The sequence below is a fragment of the Sus scrofa genome, chromosome 1, assembly GCF_054392235.1.
Source record: "Sus scrofa isolate SSC_HxYL_T2T_F1_AM1 chromosome 1, Sscrofa_HxYL_maternal_Yorkshire_Landrace_v2.0, whole genome shotgun sequence".
NCBI lineage: Eukaryota > Metazoa > Chordata > Mammalia > Artiodactyla > Suidae > Sus > Sus scrofa.
This window is the reverse complement of record NC_139383.1, coordinates 170,779,265-170,798,954: the sequence shown is the minus strand read 5'-3', so window position 1 is coordinate 170,798,954 and position 19,690 is coordinate 170,779,265. Positions and strand designations below refer to the sequence as shown.

General features: G+C 36.4%; 2 protein-coding genes across 7 annotated transcripts in view; one reads left to right on the top strand and one right to left on the bottom strand.

Moving 5' to 3' along the window:
* The window catches only part of CDH20 (cadherin 20), a 208,220-nt gene that overhangs the window by 30,702 nt on the left and 157,828 nt on the right, over positions 1 to 19,690 (top strand). The window lies entirely within an intron of this gene.
* Positions 1 to 19,690, bottom strand: part of LOC102165284 (uncharacterized) — a 780,066-nt gene that overhangs the window by 603,687 nt on the left and 156,689 nt on the right. For 3 of the 5 annotated variants that reach the window (XR_014816043.1, XR_014816041.1, XM_084977349.1), the window contains one exon: positions 4,176 to 4,271. The gene's annotated coding sequence lies outside the window, so the exon portion shown is untranslated. Of the gene's footprint in view, positions 1 to 834; positions 3,480 to 4,150; positions 4,272 to 19,690 lie in introns of those variants that run through there. The other 2 variants (XR_014816052.1, XR_014816046.1) reach the window with 2 other exon arrangements.

The window sequence follows — 19,690 nt, the reverse complement described above, 5'->3', positions numbered from 1 at the left end:
ACTGCAGCGCCTTCAAAGCTATCCTCTCAATGAAGAGTCAGATGTCATTATGAACATCCGCTATTGAACTGGACGACAAAACAGAGATTCCCTCAGGCTCTACTCAGGACTACAGGGTTGTCTGCCCCTAGTAAGTGGTCCCAGACGCTCTCAGTTTTTTAGATTTTTATATCAAGTTTTGGAGTTTTAGCTATTTCTAATCTGCAGGGAAACCAGACCACCATACTTTTTTTTTTCATTTTTTTTATTACTCAAATGAATTTATCACATCTGTAGTTGTATAATGATCATAACAATCTGATTTCACAGGATTTCCATCCCACAGCCCAAGCACAGCCCCCCACCCCCCAAACTGTCTCCTCCGGAGACCATCATACTTTTTTCAGGTGCTCTGGCACAGTAGTGGATTTTCAGTTAACAGTACCATGAGTTAAAAGGGTCCAGTGAGTAAAAAGATAAGCTTCAATGCAAGAATCTTGTAAACTTCTCTGGCAACTCAGAAACATACCCCACCTTTTTTTTAAACTTATTTTTTGGATCTCAAATATGTATCAGAGAAAGACAGTTGTTGATTATATAGTTGAGATGTTACATTTTCCAAACCTGAAAATTACTGTAGTTGCAGTAAATTTACAGACTCCTGGAAATTGAGTCTCTTAACAAGTAAATGTTTTCTTGGAACTCATAGATTCTACAAACCTGTAAGCTACTGAAGTAGTAAAAGTCACATTTCAATGTGATACAACATTTGACCACACACTAGATATTGCACATCTTCAGCTACTTACAAAATGGAACTGACCTTGGAGATTTTATGTGTTTAATATTTATAAGTTTTGTTTTTGTTTTTGTCTTTTTGCCTTTTCTGGGGCCATTCCCAAGGCATATGGAGGCTCTCAGGCTAGGGGTCCAGTCGGAGCTGTTGATGCTGGCCTCTGCCAGAGCCACAGCAATGCGGGATCCGAGCCACATCTGCAACCTACACCACAGCTCACGGAAACACCGGATCCTTAACCTGCTGAGCAAGGCCGGAGATCGAACCCGCAACCTCATGGTTCCTAGTCAGATTCGTTAACCACTGTGCCATGACGGGAACTCCCCATGACAGTTCTTAACAAACATCAGCTACATGTGTTTCTATCAAATCTGATCAAGGCCTCGGATCAAACCCGAAACCTCATGGTTCCTAGTTGGATTCGTTAGCCACTGTGCCACCATGGGAACTCCATTATTTATAAAGTTTTCAAAACTCCTGTGGTAAACAATTTTTGGTAGAAATATTGGAGTTTCGTTGTTACATTTATAATTTTTTAAAAAAACAACACATCTTGTAACATTGTACATGTTACTCCTTTCATGGTTTTCATATACATGACCTAATTTGATCCTCATGATCATTCATAAATAGACAATTGTGAAATCTGTATCAATTTGTAATACTAAATTCTCGAATTTCATCCGGTTCCAAAACTGGCCTCTGAATTTTCTTATCCTAGATATTATTCATTTCTTGTGTAAATGTCAGGGGCCAGAGAAAAATAAACTCACATTCTGCCATTTGGTATGAAGCAAGGAATCTAAACCAACATCATTAGTATAGTCAGTATTTGTGGTAAGCACTGCAAATACTGAGGATGTTTTTTAAAGTTAGAAGGAAAGGGCTTCTGCTTCCCTATGGCCTTCTTTTGACCATTTTCCATCTCCTTAGACTTTATTAAAGTACATTGGTTATGTCATTAAGAAAATTTAAATTAATGTTTTAAATATGAATGTGGCATTATTTCTCTAGGATAGGCGTTAAAGAACTGGACATTCTCATAAATTTCTGTGTTTTTTTAAAAACAGATCTTTGATATTTTTAAAAGAATAGCAATTGGTTTAAATTACAATTTAGGCATGCCTTAATTATAATTTTAAAGCTTTTATTATATAGCTTATTCTAGAAAAACTGAATGCTATTTGTAAATCTATGTTGCTGCACACACATACAACTTTTCATAATTCCTTTTTTCTAACTTCTTCTCCAACAGTGAAACAAAGCAGAGAGAGTGTAAAAAAATATTTCTTCTTTCATGATTGTATTTTACCTAAAGATTATCTATTAACTGTTACTTTACACAATGCTAAATTACTGTGACAAACAGTGGAATTACTGAGGAGGCTTTGGGGAATACAGGATGAATATATTAGGACTCAAACAGGTAAAATCAATTCCTAATTCTTAGTACACTAATGGCCATCTGTGGTGTGACTTAAGTACATCAGGAATAGTAAAGTAATTTCAAGGAAAAAGAGAGGAGTAAGAAAATGGATCTATTGTGTGTCTTAGGATAAAGGGCTTCTCTAGTCTTTTTAGAAAAGGTGCACATTTTTAAAACATTTCCTGTTATGTAGAGCAAGGGAACATCCTAAAAGAGTTTGCAATTCTTAAGAAAGTGAGAAGTGAAGAAGCACGACGAGTTCCTTTAAAAATGTTTTACATGTTCTCTAAAATAGCAGACAGGGAAAAGTGAGCAAGAGCCCAAAAGCTTTGAGCCCACAAGAAATAAAACCAGAACAAAAGGAAGCCAGGCAGGATCCTAAGGAAATCAGTTTCACTCCTCAAGAAATTAAGCTCACTCACTATATAAGGTTTCTATGGTTGCTATAAAAATAGTATACATTAGTACTACCTAGTAATACAAATTACTACTTAGTGGCTTAAAACAACACACATTTGTTATCTTTCAGGTCTATAGTTCAGAAGCCTAAAATGGGTCTCATTTGCCCAAAATAAAGGTGTAGGTAGAGCTGCCTTCGTTTCTTTCTGGAGGTTCTATGGCAGAATCCATTTCCTTGTCCTTTTTTATTATTATTATAGGAGTATAGTTGATTTATAATGTTGTATTAGTTTCAGGTGTACAGCAAAGTGAATCAGTCATACATATAAATATGTCTGTTCTTTTTTCCCATCCAGGTTATTACAAACTACTGAGTAGATTTTCTTGTGCTATCCAGTAGGTTCTCATTTCCTTGTCTTTTGCAGCTTCTAGAGGCTGCCTGCCTTCTTGGCTCATGGTCCCTTCCATCTTCAACGTCAGCAATGGCTGTTCAATTCTTTCTCACCTTGAATCGTCTATGATTCCTCTTCCTCCCTCTTCTACATTTGAAGGATGTAAATTAGTCTGCTAGAGCTGCCATAACAAAGTACCACAGACTGGTAGCTCAAACAACAGAAATTATGTCCCATAGTTCTGGAGGCCAGAAGTCCAGGATCAAGGTGTTGGCAGAGTCTTTTCCTTTTGAGGGCCACGAGGAAAAATCTGTCCCAGGTCTCTCTCCTCAGCTTGTAGATGACAGTCTTCTTCCTGTGTCTTCACATCGTCCTCCCTCTGTATTTATCTATGTCCAAATTTCCTCTTCTTATGAGGACACCAGTCTTAATCAATTAGGGCCCACTTCATTAAACTTATTTAAACTTGATTACCTCTGCAAAGGCCCTGTTTCCAAATAAGGTCATATTTTGAGGTAATGGGGGTTAGGACTTCAACATATGAATCTGAGTGAGGGAACACGATTCAACCCATAATAGCACCCTTGTGATAACTATGGGCCTTCTTGGATAATCTAGCATAGTTGTCTTATTTTAAGGCCAACCGATTAACAACCTTAACTCCATCTGCTTCCTTAATTACCCCTTTGCTATGTAACAACATATTCACAGGTTCTGGGTATAAGGATGTGGCAGGGGTGCATTATTCTATCTACGATACTCACTTTCTCTATTTTAGGTCAAATGTGTCTTAGGAAATCTGATATATTTGCTATATATTGGTACCTCAGATATTTTAAATAATTGATAAATGGTAATAGAACTGCTGCTTCAGTGAGGAGTGAAGAAACTAGTAAATACAAATAGGGCTAACATACATTTTAGGATTGTATAAGTGATTCTAGAAATTATAAACATAGATGTAATATATATAATATTTTCAAAACAATTAAGATTTTAAATGTGTGGATATAGCCAAAAGTCCTAGAAGACAGCTTTATGTTTTAGGTTAATAAATATTACATTTTAAAAGTGGGTAATGTTAAAAAAATTATTGTGCTACTATTATATATCATTATCTTTTAATAAATTAGTAACCGATTGCATTAAAGTATAAGCACGCTATTTAACAAACTTTACTTACAAAAATATTCTTGTGAGGAAGAAGGCAAATATTTTTTCAAATGTCAACAAGGAGGCAAAATTTATAGCCAAGATGTGGAGTTCACACAAAGCAATCCTGAAAAAAAATAAAATAGAGACTAGTTCTTTCCCAGGAAAAAGAATAAGTTCCAAATTAGTTGAGAATTCTATAAATTATGTTTTCCCATGCTATTAGTCCCACAGAAAAGCTGTGTCTGACATTTAATAATTTTTAAATCTAATTTATAATAATAATTTTACTGAAAAGAAGCATACAATACAAATAGTTCTTGGGCCCAAAAATATTCTATGGAAACTATAATTTGTTGGCCTACCATGCATAAGATGGATACATATATGTCAGATAACAATATTGTAAGGTAGGTAGGTAGAATTTTTAAGCGTGAAAACTGAGGCTCAGGGAAGTTGTATGAGTCATCCAAGCTCAAATAACTTGGGGCAGAACTAGAATTTGAACCCAGGTTTGATGACTGTAAAGTTCACGCTCTACCCCATGCTGCTGCCATGAATCAGAAGAAAATGCACTCATGGATTTCTAATCTTTTTAGTTTTAGAATATATTTCTAATATGAGTATATAATTCTTTGCGTAATATATATTCAAATTAAGTATTCCTTTTAAAAACAGCCATCTTAGATGTTAGTGGTTATATGCTAAGCCTAGTAATTTCAGGTAATATATTTTAAAAGCATTATATACCGTATGTTTAGATTTTAATTTCCAAGAGTTGTCTCTTAATTGTGAATTTGTATAATGAAGGGTTTCTGGGTTTTTTTGTTTGTTGGTTGGTTGGTTTTTTTTGTCTTTGTGCCTTTTCTAATCAGAGCTGTAGACACCGGCCTACGCCAGAGCTATAGCAACTGGGGATCTGAGCTGTGTCTGCGACCTACACCACAGCTCACGGCAACACCGGGTCCTCAACCCACTGAGCAAGGCCCAGGGGTCGTACCTGCAACCTCATGGTTCCTAGTCAGATTTGTTAACCACTGTGCCACGATGGGAACTCCCAAAGGGTTTCTGCTTTCATCAGGATAGTTAAAACTTTACTGAATGCTTGGTCTGTTGTTCTGTTCTTTTGATTTTCTTAGTTAAGTCCTCTGTGCTTCGGATAGTGTAGTGTATCTAAGGATGCTCTGAGATTGATAGAATGCTTGCTACCTGGCATGTCCTTCTCCACAAGTCATTTGGGGTACTACTGATTTGGTAATTTAGATTGTTTAAAAGTGGGTACCTCTTTGTTTTAGGTCCGGTTTAGTCTAATACTCTCTGAATGTAAGACAGTTTTCATAATTGAAGTTATATGATCACGATATTACTTTTTTCTTCACAACTTTGGCTGCTCCAATAATGCATCAATATCAAAAGTATCTTCTTTGAAAAGTATAACCATTCAATGACAGATCAGCTTTTAACTTAAAAAACCATCATCAGGATTTTAAAAAAAATAACAGTGGAATTTTCTCCAATTAGAAAAATATTAGACAACAGAGGTAGCTCCAGAAGTAATTATTAATGGGTAATAAAATCTACTGAACAAAAAAAGTGTGCTTTTTAATACAACTCTTTATTGATAGGGCTGTAATCTCAGATCTTCTGGATTAATAATGAATTTTAAGAATGAAAAAATATTCATCAGAAAGAGATATCTTCCCTTGAATTTGTGTTTTCTAGGTTTGGGGGGAAAATGAGAGTTAGTAACCTGCAATTAACCTGCTGTATTTGTGCACTTCTCATTAATCAAAACACCTTCTTTTGTAACCAATGAGACAGAGCAAGTGGGCCAGTATTTCTTCATTAGTGCTGCTTGGCTTGTTTGGGGGTTTTGTTTCCTACTGAAAAAAAAAAAATTAACCAGTGATAATGAAATGGCTTCTGTCTTGTTAAGGTGTTGTATAGTGAATCACTACAGTCTTCTTCAGGACTGCCATCCATACTATTAGAACATGGCATTTACTGAATTGAGGAAGCTAGACTCAGGGAAATGAGGTCACACATATTTTGTAATCCATTTATATGCATGGACATAAAATATACATTTCCTTGGATATAGGGAGAAGAAAACTTCTTTTTAATGGAACTGAAGAGAAAAATGAGGTATTTTCTTTCCAAAAATACCGTTGACCTATGTGTCATTACAAAATAATGACTGACAGCTGCCCAGAGGGCTTAGTCTCAGGAAAGGCTAATAAATGGCCAAATGAAAATAGCTCATTAGGAGCTAGAAAGCATTGACTTTTTATACCCTACAGCTAAATTTGTGACAAATAAGATTATTGGCCTTACATTTTCCAAATGGTCTCCCTTCTTTCATTATGGGATGGGAATACACACTGCTACAAGTCAGCATGTCTTACAGATGATTCCAGTAAACAGCCTGGTTATTCAAAAATGTACTGACTTCAAGAACAGTATTTCAGTTGCAGTCATTCCCTCCTCATACCCGAAGGTCATGTACTTAAAATCCCTTTGGGAGTAAAACTGCAACTTGAGAAACTATCAATCTAGAACAAATAGATCAGAGGTCAGAGTCAGGAATGAATCCATAAAAGCCCTTATACTTTTCATTCACTAGGTATGTGTGCATGTGTAAATATGTGTGTGTACAAATGGTGCACACTAGAGTTAATAGAGGTGTTTCACTCCTTTTAAAATTTGAGATAATGGGTATCATACTATTAATTTTCATGTGTCATTCCTAGCTCTCCAGAAATTCCTCAAGATCTCTTTTCCTCATAATTTCAAAGTCCTAGATTTTGTTTTGCTGTATTGCACAGAATACTCATGCTAACACATTTTCTGTGTCTATTGATCCATTCAAATGTTCAACTCATTTCTAATTTGATAATCCCTTATGAGGAAAAGTAAAATATTTATAATAAAATAGCATATATTTTGATATGCAAATGTTCATAAAAGATTTCATTAGAAGACAAGAATGTCTCCTAAAATTTGCAAAATGCACCCTAAAGGATAGTATCTGCCCCCAAAGGAACCTCCAATTAGACCAGAGACCATCTCTTATTTTCATGTACTTCACAAGCTTAAAAATGATTTTTGCATTTTAAAATGGTTGGAGTGGGAAAAAATTCAAAAGACTAATATTCCTTGCTATTAAAAACTATATGAAATCTAAATTTCGGTGTCCATAAATAAAGTTTTATTGGAAACAGCTATACTCATTAGTTTATGGCTCAGCTATGGGTACTTTTGTGCTACAACTGTAGAGTTATGAAGGTATGACAGACTGACTGGCCTGCAAAGTCTAATGTACTTACTATCTGACCCTTTGCCAAAAAGTCCAAGAAGCCCTGATTTAGACTGCAACATCCCCCGTACATCAAGTCATATATTCTCAGCTCTGTCCATCACAATCCCACGACCAAATCAGTCCCTCTTCATTGAGATAATGTGTTCTAAGGCTACATTTTACTTCATCTTTTCTTCTTTTATCCTACCCCAACTCAGTTTAACTCTGCTTCGGGGTTTAGGTTTTGTTGTTTTGTTTTGTGTTGTTTTAATTTTTCAAAACACCAAGAAGTTAGTTTAATTCGCATTTTTAACAAAACTGTGCAACCACATTTTTTTAAAATTCATACAAAAATTTTTTTTTGTCTAGACTATTTCTAAATACTTTCAGAGTTTTCAGATTCTTGTAGACTTGAACACTATGGTTTCTAAAAGTTCTCTGCTGAAGATTTAATTGTGTTCTTACAGTTTTGGAGATGTAGATCACTGGGGACGTATTTACACAAAGCAAGCAAAATGGAAAGTGTTGTAAAGGTCTATCTGCTCTGGGTACATCTTAATTATTTATCATTTTTGCCCACCCAATTTAGGTGACTTTAGCAATATTTAAAGAGGTTCTTTTAATATAGACCCTTTATAAAGACAGCAAAAACATTAGATTAGTTGAGAATGACTGAACCCATAGAGTAGGATAAATACTGTGTAATCTACTATCAAATATTTATAAATATAAATAAACCAAGTACCATATAAATTGGACATAAACCAAGAAATACTTTCTCTATCTCTGTAGCCTCCTTTAATGGGGGAGCAGTCTGGCCTCAAATCAGACCCAGAGGAATTTGGAAGGAGTTATCTATTGATTTAAGTATCTGCTGAGTTCCCACTATGGAGCAATGGGTTAAAGATCCTGCTTGTCTCTGTGGAGGCACCAGCTCAATCCCCTGTCCAGTGCAGCAGGATAAGGACCGAGCGTTGCTGCAGCTGTAGAGTAGGTCACAGCTCTGGCTTGGATTCACTCCCTGGCCTGGGAACTTCCATATGCCTTGAGGATGGCAGAAAAGGAGGAAAAAACAAAACACAACAAAAGCAAGGGGAGAATAATGACATTTAAAAAAAAAAAATTCCCATCGTGGCTCAGTGGAAACGAATATGACTAGTAACCGTGAGGATGCAGGTTTGAACCCTGGCCTCGCTCAGTGGGTTAAGGATCCGGTGTTGCCATGAGCTGTGGTGTAGGTCACAGATGTGGCTCATATCTGGTGTGGCTGTGGCTGTGGTGTAGGGCAGTGGCTATAGCTCTGATTCGACCCGTAGCCTGGGAAACCTCCATATGCCACAGGTGTGGCCTTAAAAGACAAAAAGAAAAAAAAAAAAAGAAGAAGAAGAAAAAGAAAGAAAAGTATCTGCTAAAAATATGAGTCATATGATCATAAAAAGGAGCCATAAAATGCACATAAAAATTAGTTTTTGAACTGAATACCTTATATCATCCACTGATAGAATGTTTTTTCATATAATGAAATTCTGGAATGTAGTTCTCAGTCTGCAAATATTTTAAAAAGTAGCTTCTTACTAGTACACTGGCATGTACCCTCCCTCCCTAAAATAGAGTAGGGCCACCAACATTTTCTGTAGGCCAGTCATGAGGTGTGACATCAGCTCACCTCCAAGTCTATTCCAGCAGATCCTGTTCACACGTCAAAGGAATGCATAGATCTATACATAGCAATTTGTTCCTTATCCTGATCTTACTATAAAATGTATAAATGATATTAGCCAGCACTATTCAACTCTCTAAAAGCAGAATTTCTGTAAAACAACTAACTCCTTTCTAAAGAAAAAAAATTGGGGATATATAGCAATGTTGAATTTTTACCTATACATTTTTATGTTTTACTTTATATCTGGACATAAAATATCTCATCTCCAGAATCGCCAAAGCAATCCTGAGAAACAAAAACCAAGCAGGAGGCATAACTCTCCCAGACTTCAAGAAATACTACAAAGCCACAGTCATCAAAACAGTGTGGTACTGGTATCAAAACAGACAGACCAATGGAACAGAATAGAGAATCCGGAAATAAACCCTGACACCTATGGTCAATTAATCTTTGACAAGGGAGGCAGGAACATCAAATGGGAAAAGGAAAGTCTATTCAGCAAGCATTGCTGGGAAACCTGGACAGCTGCATGCAAAGCAATGAAACGAGAACACACCCTCACACCATGCACAAAAATAAACTCAAAATGGCTGAAAGACTTAAATATACGACAGGACACCATCAAACTCCTAGAAGAAAACATAGGCAAAACACTCTCTGACATCAACATCATGAATATTTTCTCAGGTCAGTCTCCCAAAGCAAGAGAAATTAGAGCAAAAATAAACCCATGGGACCTCATCAAACTCAAAAGCTTTTGCACAGCAAAGGAAACCAAAAAGAAAACAAAAAGACAACTTACAGAATGGGAGAAAATAGTTTCAAATGATGCAACTGACAAGGGCTTAATCTCTAGAATATACAAGCAACTTATACAACTCAACAGCAAAAAAACCAATCAATCAATGGAAAAATGGGCAAAAGACCTGAATAGACTGTTCTCCAAGGAAGATATACAGATGGCCAGCAAACACATGAAAAAATGCTCAACATCGCTGATTATAAGAGAAATGCAAATCAAAACTACCATGAGATATCACCTCACACCAGTCAGAATGGCCATCATTAATAAATCTACAAATAACAAGTGCTGGAGGGGGTGTGGAGAAAAGGGAACCCTCCTGCACTGCTGGTGGGAATGTAAACTGGTACAGCCACTATGGAGAACAGTTTGGAGATACATTAGAAATCTATACATAGAACTTCCATATGACCCTGCAATCCCACTCTTGGGCATCTATCCGGACAAAGCTCTACTTAAAAGAGACACATGCACCCGCATGTTCATTGCAGCCCTATTCACAATAGCCAGGACATGGAAACAAGCCAAATGTCCATCGACAGATGATTGGATTCGGAAGATTTGGTATATATACACAATGGAATACTACTCAGCCATAAAAAAGGATGACATAATGCCATTTGCAGCAACATGGATGGAACTAGAGACTTTCATACTGAGTGAAATGAGCCAGAAAGACAAAGACAAAGACCATATGATATCACTTATAACTGGAATCTAATATCCAGCACAAATGAACATCTCCTCAGAAAAGAAAATCATGGACTTGGAGAAGAGACTTGTGGTTGCCTGATGGGAGGGGGAGGGAGTGGGAGGGATCGGGAGCTTGGGCTTATCAGACACAACCTAGAATAGATTTATAAGGAGATCCTGCTGAATAGCATTGAGAACTATGTCTAGATACTCATGTCGCAACAGAAGAAAGGGTGGGGGAAAAAACTGTAACTGCAATGTACACATCTAAGGATGACCTGACCCCCTTGCTGTACAGTGGGAAAATAATTAAAAAAAAAAAAAAGAAAAGAAAAGAAAAAAAAATCTCATCTATTATTTTTCCAAAAGAAAGACCCTTTCCTCAATTACCAGTATATTTTTGATATTATCTAAGGGATATATTTCTAGCATTAAACATGAAATACCAATGGATAGCTTCTTAGGAATTATCTTGAAAACTGAAATTTTCTGATCTGATCTTTCCTTCAAAAAATTGCCTTTTGCTGGATTTGTGATTAGCTGTTCTAATTCATTATTATTAAAATACGTATAGAGAGAGTGAGTGAGTGTGTGTGTATGAGAGAGAGAAAGAGAGAGAAGGGCAGAGACAGAGACAAAGAGAGATGAAGAAAGAGAGAATGAGAATAAGAAGAGCAAATAATCATGTTAAAAACCTTAAGGGAACTCTTCTCAATATTCTGTAATAACCTATATGGAAGAAGAATCTGAAAAAGAACATATATATGTATATGTATAACTGAACCACTTTGCTGTACACCTGAAACTAACACAACACTGCAAATCAACTATATTCCAATATAAAGTAAAAATCATATTAAATTGAAAAATAAATTAATTTTTAAGAAGTTAAGCCTTGAACTTTACTGGTAAGAAAGGTTACTCTACAGACAATTTTTCTGTAGGTAAAATGCATATCTCAAATATCTCTTTGGAGTTTTAACTTTAATTTACTCACAAGTTTCTTTGTATTAACAAGTGAGCTTTTTCAGGGTGTAACAGCCTCCAGAAGATTTGCAATTAGAGAGATAATGGTTAGGAATCGGTGTGTGCAGGCAAGAAGCTGGTTATTTACGAGGAGAGGTATCAGAGGGGACAATGGCATAAACTTAGGGATTCTGCTAGGGTACCATTAAAAAGGATTGTTAGCTGTATTAGCTGGGCTGGATAAAGACTAAGCTGATATAACAACAACAAAAAATACAGAAGTTTATTTCCCTTTTATAATAATTAGAAAGTGAAGCAGGATTGCTCCATGAGGTCATTTTAAGAGAAGATTCGTATTCCTTCCAACTTGTGACCCTTAGAATATACCTAATCAAAGTTCAGTTTGCCTCACATCCCTTTTCCAGTCTATGGTTCTCATAGGGAAAGTGGGAAAGGGAAATCTTCAACCAGTAATTTCTTTCTAGGCAATCACTTACAGAAATCACACTTGGTACACTCATTTACATTTCACTGCAGAAAATTGAGTTTCAGAGCCACATCTAACTGCAAAGGGGTCTAGGAAATGTGGTATCTAGCAAGGCAATCATGTACCCAGATACACTCTAACACAGTGTAACAAGAGGAGAATAGCACTGGGAGAAAACCAGCAAGAACTTCATTTGAGCACTTTATTATGGGCTTCCCCTGTACTGCCATTTATCTGTTCTTCTTTTAATTGAAGTGCAGTTGACTTACAACATTATATTAGTTTCAGATGTAAGACATAGTGATTTGATATTTTATAGATTATACTCCACTTAAAGTTATAATAAAATGTTACCTAGATTCCCTGTGCTGTGCATTATATTCTTGTATCTTATTCTTTTTATATCTAGTAGTTTATACCTCTTAATCACTTCTCCTATCTTGGCCCTCTCTCCACCAACCGCTCTTTATCAGTTTTTACACTGTGGGTCACAGTTCCCTACTTGAGGGAAGAAACTGTGTATTGAATCTATGTTACTCTTTACCCCAGAGACCTACACATATTAGACCACTTGCTCCCTTTGGGAGTAGATTGAGTGCAAATCCCAATAAGTAGTGAGTTATTTGTTCACATTCTTGAAATGTGAAATCTCTGTTTAAGGAAGGGTCTGCCCAAGAAGGAGCAACTTGTACCTTTCGCCTAATTGAACATGTCTATAGGGAATCTAATCATCTATTCTTTCAATGTCCATGCCTCTCCCACAGGTTTCTAGGAGCCAGTAGAGCTCTGTTCACTTCAGAAAAGCTAAAATGCTAAATGGCAGATGGCTACAGGTTCATTCTACCAGAATCAGATTAAATACATTTATGAGTATTCAAAATTAAAACTTAACACAATAAAATTATGACATAGATTCCTTTTCAAAATGATGCTGACTTTGGTTAGCTGAGATATTTGTCAGGGTTCTCCAGAAAAGCAGAACCAATAAAATATACAAAGAGAGAGACAGATGATAGAGAGATAGATGGATGATAGATAGATAGATAGATAGATAGATAGATAGATAGATAAAATAAGAACTTGGCTAAATAATTATGGAGGTTGAGAAGTCCTAAGACCTGTAGTTGGCCAGTATCTATTGACCCAAGAGACCCAATAGTGTAAATTCTGAGTTAAAGTCTGAAGGCAGGAGAAGACCGATGTCCCAGCTCAAAGACCAATATCAAAGCTCGAAAACAGAATGAATCCTCCTTACTCAGCCCTTTTGTTCTATTCAGACCCTCAATAGATTGGATGCCAACCCACACTGAGAAGGGCAATCTGTTTTACTCAGTCTACTGATTCAAATGTTAGCTCATCCAGAAACATCCTCCCAGACATGCCCAGAATAATGCTTAACCAAATATCTGAGCACCCTGTAGCCCAGTTATATTAACAAACAAGATTAATCATCACAGCTTATGACAATCCTTATTCTCTTCAGTAAAATTTCTGCAATAGATTAAGTATGACTAAAATATCAGGTAGATAAATGAGAAAACAATTTTGCTTTTTTTATATAATTTCTAAAGGATTGGCATTTGGCACTTCAGCTTAGGTGTGACTTGAGATATATTTTAAGAAAACAACCACACTCCAAGCACAATTAATATGAGACACTCAGGGCTACTTACCAGGAATAGAATATATACTGCAAATAGTCTGAGAAAGAACATGTAGAAAATTAAAGATCTTGTGATAAATTTGGAGGGTGGCCTTTTTCTCTCCCTCTCAGTAGTTTTCCCATAATATTAAAGACTTTCTGAGATAAATAAGATATAAAATAAAAATTCAAAAATAACATTCACAATTAGGTTTTTCCCTTATAAAAATCTAATTTGCAAGCTGTTAGGCTGTCTGTATCTCTTAAAATGATGTATAAAAATGATAATGACACAGACTGTAACACAGACAATCAGTTCAGATAATTATGGCACAAAAGTGGATTTCTTTTATTCCAATTGGCTATTTTAATTGATCAGATAAGCCTAATAATCAAGCAATTTCTACTTAATTTGTGCTAGCACATATAATTTCAGCAGCCTAGAAGCATCATTATGCTCCCCTAAAACTTTTGTTAAGGCTCTTTGGGAAACTGGAATGTCAAAATTTTAATGGCTTTATCAAGGGCACCAAACCTTAAAGCATTAATAGAAAAATCCCTTCATGGTATTACATTGGCTTCCTTAAAGATATACAATACACAAACCTAGCACCATTTCTCTTTCTATTCTTCATGCTGACAGTATAGTTAAATAAGAGTAAGGAAAAACAGACAAAATATTTTTTTCAACCAAAGAGACAGAACATCTATTATTAACTAATAGTTTTCAGTACTGTAACATAGTTACCATTTTTTTATTTTTATTTTTTTTGTCTTTTTGCCTTTTCTAGAGCCACTCCAACGGCATATGGAGGTTCCCAGGCTAGGGGTCTAATCGGAGCTGTAGCTGCCGGCCTACACCACAGTCACAGCAACTCGGGATCCGAGCCTCATCTATGACATACACCACAGCTCATGGCAACGCCAGATCCTTAACCCACTGAGCAAGGCCAGGGATTGAACCCACAACCTCATGGTTCCTAGTCGGATTCGTTAACCACTGAGCCATGACCGGGAACTCCGATAGTTCCCATTATTAATCCCAAAGATATCAAAGTTTTAGTATTCACTAAGTAGCTAAGAAAACATTGGAAGGGAAACCTAGCCTGCAAAATGGTGGCCTTGAGATTTATTATTGTGTCTCTAGTCTTTGTACACAAAATGGTTATTGCTGGGGATGTTCTGATGTGACTGACCAAGGGTTTTGCTTAAATGAGATAATTGCTACATTAAGAAGGCTGCCAAGATGGAGAAAGCAGGTAGGTTTCTTTTGCTGATTTCATTTGAATTTCATTTTCATTGTAATGTCATGAGCCAGTTGAAATCAGATTCCAGGCCTTATATCTGCTCTCCATCTGCTGCTGGACCAAGACAACGAGCAAAGTACTTCTAAGGACTATTGGCTCACAGTTGATACAAGCAAAAGATCCTTGTCAAGATTAGTAATGCAGACAGACAAGTGGATGTTTATTTTAGATCATTCATTCTGACAAGACTGTCGATTTGGAGTTGCTGCAACTCTGGGTTAAGGGAAGTACTGAAAGTGGCTGCAGGCAGAGAATACCCCCTTAAGGGGGCTTCTGGAGAGAAGGGTCAATATCCTGATGAAAAGTCTTCTTGGATTTATCCCCAGTTAGCTTTGAGCTTGCAAAATCTAAAGCGAATTCAAAGTGTATTTCCAGGACTTGATGCAATAAAGAAGTAACCATGGCAATTGCCTGCACTGCATTGAGATTGAGGGAGGAAGCGTGGTCTCAAACTTCATGTACGTTAGAAATACCATAGAAAATTAAGCAGGAAAAACCTTGGAAAAAGCAAAGTATGTGAAAAAGTGATGACAAGATATTGGTTGCTTTTTTTGGGTTCACACAAGTAGAAACTAAAGTTAATTCATTTTTTCCTGTTTGAATTTCTGCATTTTTTTTTAAGAATTAACAAGACTGGGGCTCAGGAAGAATCAGCACAGTATTTCTTGGTCAGTTGGTGGCATGTATTGCTGAAGTAAGATAAATGGGTTCTGGTTTTGAAAAGCAATTATTCTGCAGAAAGGATACAGCCGTCTCTCCCCTTAGTGTGATGAACAATGTGTTTACTATAAAATGCTAATTAGCTCTTAAAGTTATTAATGTAATTATTGTTCATCTAAGGACATAAATCTGACAGCCCCTGAGGACAGGGGCATTGCTTATTTTGAGGAAGCAGGCTTTAGGCAGTTTTTTCTTACCTATTTGCTTATTTTAAACCAAATCGCTCGTCAAAGAAAGCTGAAAATAAAATATCAAGTTGCCAGTCATTTGAAGAGGACAAAGATGCTTGGAGCTGAAATTAGAGGTTATGAGACATATTGACATTTGTGTTCACAATGAGGGCATTATTTTTCAGTCCTAAGAAGAGGAGATCATGGATTTAAAAGTATGTGCTATGAATGCCTCATTTAATCTCTGATAGGGCACCTTATTTTGAGTACTATCTAGAAGGAATTATTTGGGCAGGGAAGAAAATGAAAAATAGTATTGTTCTATTTACTAAATATAGAAGATTTTGAAGGAGCTCTGTTTATATTTCTTACAGAACTTGAAAGTTATCTGTCTCTAAGGCAATACTGCCAGCTTGTCCTCACTGCCTTCTTCAAATAGAGAAGTATCATGCCAGTTGTCTGGAGTAAACAAGATTTCCTTGCCACAAAGATAAAAAGCATATTAGAAATTCACCAATCATACTCAACACTATTTAACTGAAAATGAGGCTTAGATTCCTCATTAAGATGAAAAACAGTGGGCAGTCTAGTTGCCCAAATTCCCAACTCTCTTATTGTAAAAATTCGTCTTATTGTGTGTAACAGAAAATCCAGCCTAAAATGACTTTGCAAAAAGAGAGAATGGCTTTTCTTTTATAACTGGATATTCTGAGATATAACTAGCTTTAAGTACAGTTTGATCCAGAAGTTAACTGTATATCAAAGCTCCTTCTCTTTTTTCACCGTGGTTCTTATAACCATGCCCCACACTGTGTGTTGTCTTTGTCTTCGGGTGCACTTCCTTCAGCAGCAGTACTGGCTGCAGCAGTTTTAGAAATCAGAGCCATCTATCACACAGTCCAGAGAAAGAGAATGCTTTTAGGTCTCTTGGAAGAGTAAGGTGGTTGTGTGCAAGGAGGATGCCCCTACAAATGTCTACTGATATCCCATTGAGTATTATGCCCAGTGCAACAGACTCCATATGTGGCCTATCCAATAGCTATTATCACCTTCCTCCTTGATAACAGAACATTGATTTTATTTAAGAATAGAGCAGCAACATGATTGGGGAAGTGGGATACTTCCTGAGTCTTACAGGTTGAACCAAAATTTGACTAAGTCAACTTCTACTTTTTCCAGTAAGGCATGGTTAATTCCAGTCAATGGAAACTTTAGAGAAGTCTACCAGAGGCCTCCGGAAAAGATTTTCCTCTCTAATAATAGACAGATGTAGGTAAACATCTCTAATCTCTCTACTCCTCTTTGGATGTTATTATATAAGGAAGTAATTGCTGGAGCTGTGGCAGTCACCTTGCAACCATGGGAATCTTAGAGAGGTTGGTCCAGAAACTAACTTTGTTGAACCATGGAAAAACCTTGGAGCCACCTTCTTCTAGAAATCTTTTTGTGGGGAGAATATATAACCTCCTGTTTCTTATGACACTTTTAGTTAGATATTCTATTACATGCAACCCAAAACATCCTAACTGATAAAAATCAATCCTGAGAAGTCAAGAATGGAAGTGGTGATGAGATTAAGTCTTCAAGGCTCACCTACTGAGCAGCAGGTGTATTAGTCCTATTGAAAGAGTTCAGCTGAAAACAGAAAAAAGAAGTTCTCTAGAGGAAAATCTGAGTGATTTCAAGAAAGGCAAAGGGGAGAGAGGATTCTAGAGGGTTTGATGCATATGACAATCTACTTCCATCAAAAACACCATGAAGTTGCTCGTCAAGAACCTGTAGAATCTCTATTAACTATAAAGATAATGAGAAAATTGGTTCCTTATTTTCAGATGTCTGCCAAGCACTTTACTTTCTCCTAGATGTCCCACAAGTTCATAACACTCAAAATGTTTAAAATAAAACTCAGCTTTCTTCTCAAAAGCTGTTATAGCTTTTATATTCCACATCTCAGGGCATAAAATCTTTCATTAATTCAAATAAACTGGAAACTTCAAAGATATCCTTGACTCTTCCTTCATCACCACCCCCTATTATGGTCATAACTTTTGTTCCTTTCATATCCAAAATGTCCCTTAGCTTGGTCTCTTGTTCATCATTCCTATTTCCTTGTCCTAATCCATGTTTTATGCCCCATCACAACAATGGCTAGCTGGACTTCTAGACTTAAGATATGTCTAACTCTAATCCATCAACTCATTGCTATTAGAATTACAAATATCACTGAATAAGGTTTAAAACAACCCTTCAAAAATTGTCTTATACTGTTCCTAATATAAAGCCTCTGACAACTTTGTACCTTAAGTTTACACTTCAAAACATACTTTTAAACACACATAGTGATTAAGCTGACAATAGCAAAATTTCCTAAATAGAAATAAGGTTTGCTAAAGAAAATACAGTCATGCTTAGGGCAAAAAGAATAGAATAAGAAAAGCAAGGCTTTGGAACTGGGAAGTCCTGGACCTGAATCTTTGCTTATTAGCTGAGTAAATCTGGGCAAGTCTCAACCTCTTAGAGCCCTACTTCCTGACTCTATGAATATAAGGAATATAGTCCCCACTTTAGCAGCTGGCAAAGGCTTGAAAAGAGGTAACAGAGGTTAAGTATTTCATGCAGTATGACTGTAGATACTCAACAAATAACTATTGCTGTTGTTCTTATTACTAGGCTCTGACAAAATATTGGATTTTCTTCCTTATCCAGAACCGCTATTGCAGAGAATTTTTTTAAAAATCCACAGATTCATGTACTAATGCTCATACACTTTTCACATAAAAGAACATATTAGGTTCTTAGTGACAATGAGCTATTCCAAGAAGCTTTTTTATTCTGATTTCTCAAGCTCAAATCTGATGAACAGCAGCAAATTGAAAGGCAGTAAGAGTAAAAATGGAGAAAAACAGTAGATGACAGCAAGGAAGCTTAAGAATACCTTAACATGCAGATGTAATAACTCAAAATGCACAGCAGCAGGGCAAACAAATTTCACAATCCTTGGTGGGGCGGGGTGGGGGGGAATCCACCTTTAGAAATATAGAGAAAGCATTATGTGGTGGATAAAGGCACAGATTCTGGACTCTGCTGCATGGGTCTGAATCCCAGCTCTACTGTTAGCTAGTTTATGGGCTCATCAAGTTTCTCAACCTCTCTGTGAATGGAGAAAATCACTGTACCTGTGTCACAGAGTTTTATGTAAGTAAATGCAGAAGTAAATAACTTAATGCTGTACAGCACTTAGAACATAGCAAGGAACCACAGAATCTCTAGCTATTATCATTACAACACAGTACCATCAACAGTGCTTATTTGAAAGATTGAATCATCGAATATTACCCCGTATCCTCTGTTTTTAAAGAGAAGTGGCAATATCTTTGAGAATTCATTCAATCAAAAATGTTACATTCTTAAAAAGATCTGGTGCTTATGGTGAAAAAAATTTAGGTATCTGCAATATTTACATGTCTGGAATTCCACTAACAGAAAAATGAGGTACTACATTTAGATTCAGAATTTTTAAGTCAGTGTTATTTTCAGTATATTAAAAGAAGCCTCTTCTTCCCCCATGCCTTCTGAATTGAGAAAAGAGACAGAAAGACAGTTTCATTTTAAAGGAGTTTCTGTGCATGGCCAGGGGACAAACTCAGGCTAAGTGGAAGTTTCCAGGGTGGGGAAGACCTGGACAGAATTCAAATGTGTCTAAAGGATAATAAAGACCCAAACTTGCAGTTTGTGAGACTGCCAGATTCTCTTGGAACAAGACTTCCCTACCTCGTATACAAATCTGTCACAGATATG